At 38.1% G+C, this 1,723-nt stretch overlaps 1 pseudogene; it reads left to right on the forward strand.

The window, feature by feature from the left end:
* Positions 1–882: 882 nt before the first annotated feature.
* Positions 883–1,489, forward strand: LOC101442329 (transcriptional adapter 2-alpha pseudogene; annotated as a pseudogene).
* The last annotated feature ends 234 nt before the right edge of the window (positions 1,490–1,723 follow it).

A 1,723-nucleotide genomic window follows, 5' to 3' on the forward strand; every position in this document is an offset into this window, starting at 1 on the left:
TGCAAGAATAGCCAGAAATAGCACCTATGTCAGCAAGGGAAACAGAGACATTGAGAAGTAAGGAATTTTCTTGTTTGTCTGGTTTTTGTTTATTATTATTATTGTTGTTGTTGTTATTGAAATAACAAAATGCTCTAATAGTGACTGAAGTGATGAACGCTCAACTATGTCCTTATACCAAATACCATTGATTGTACACTTTGGATTAATTTTATGCTTTATGACTATGTATCAAAAATTGATTTGTTTAAAAAATGAAATTAAGAAAGGCCATTTAGAATAGCATCAAAAAAATAAGGTATTTAAGAATAAATTTAGCAAAAAGTATAAGACTTGTACACTGAAAACTATAAAACATCATTGGAAGCAATTATAGAAGACATCCATATTCATCCACTGGAAGACTTAATATTGTTAAGATAAGTACTCCTTAATTTTATCTAGATTCAAAGAAATCCCTATGAACACCAAGTTAGAGTTTTTGCAGAAATTAACATGCATTTCATATGGAAATGCAAGGGACCCAGAAGAGCCAAAATTTTATTTGAAAAATAAGAACAGGCATGCGGGCTGTGGCTTCTGGACATGGAGGAGGGGGGCACAGTGATGGGATCATTAAGCTTTACTGTATGTGTTGGCCAGTTTGAAATTTTCAAGGAGCTCTGCATTGAGGAAGACCAAGCAGCAGTCTTTGCCAATTGTGGAATGGACTGTTCAGTTTCCTTTAGCATTGTACAGTACTGTACTCCACTGAGTAGATGTGCCATAATTTAATAGTTTATCCAACTAATTTCCAATGCTTGGGCATTTAATTTGTATCTGCAATTATAAGTAATGCTCTGATGCATGAATTTGGGCATATGTATTTTTGTATTGTTGGAGATGAATATTCAAGATGATCCCTCTGATAAGCTTCCCTGCCAAGGCTGCTGCCTCTACTTCATGGAACCTTGTATCAAATGTGCTGAATGTGGGCCACCTCCTTTATTTTCCTACTTGCAGTGTTTCACTAGAGGATTTGAGTACAGGAAACATTAAAGTGATCATACTTATGAAACAATGACCTCATATTTTTCTGCTCTTGATCCCAGCTGGACTGCTTAAGAAGAAGAGGTCCTTTTAGAAGCTGTCATGGATTATGGCTTTGGAAATTGTCAGGATATTGCCAATCAAATATGTACCAAGACCAAGTATGAGAGGCACTATATGAAGCATTTCATCAATAACTCTCTCTTTGCATCTACCTTGCTCAACCTGAAGCAAGCAGAGGAGGCAAAAACTGCTGACACAGCCATTCCATTTAATTCTGCAGATGACCCTCCCCAGCCTACTTTTGACTCCCTGCCAGCTCAAGCAGACTTCATTTTGACAATTATGCTGAATGGGACTTAAGAAATGTTGGCTTTGGTGAATATGACTCAGGCATTTTACATACTCTGAAGATGACTCTGTTTGATATCATTCCAGGTTAAAAGAGAGACAAAGGTAAAAATAAAAATAGGGAAGCAGATGTGGCTGAAGCAATTGGGCGCCTGGTTACCATATGGAGGGTCCTGGGTTTGATTCCTGGAGCCTCCTGGTGAAAAGCAAGCTAGTCTGCATGGCATTGAGAGCTGGCACAACAAGATGACACAACAAAAAGAGACACAGAGAAGAGACAGTGAGAGACACAACAAACCAGGGAGCTAAGGTGGCTCAAGCAATTGAGTTCCTCTCTACCACA

Source organism: Dasypus novemcinctus, chromosome 10, assembly GCF_030445035.2.
Source record: "Dasypus novemcinctus isolate mDasNov1 chromosome 10, mDasNov1.1.hap2, whole genome shotgun sequence".
NCBI classification, from domain to species: Eukaryota; Metazoa; Chordata; class Mammalia; order Cingulata; family Dasypodidae; genus Dasypus; species Dasypus novemcinctus.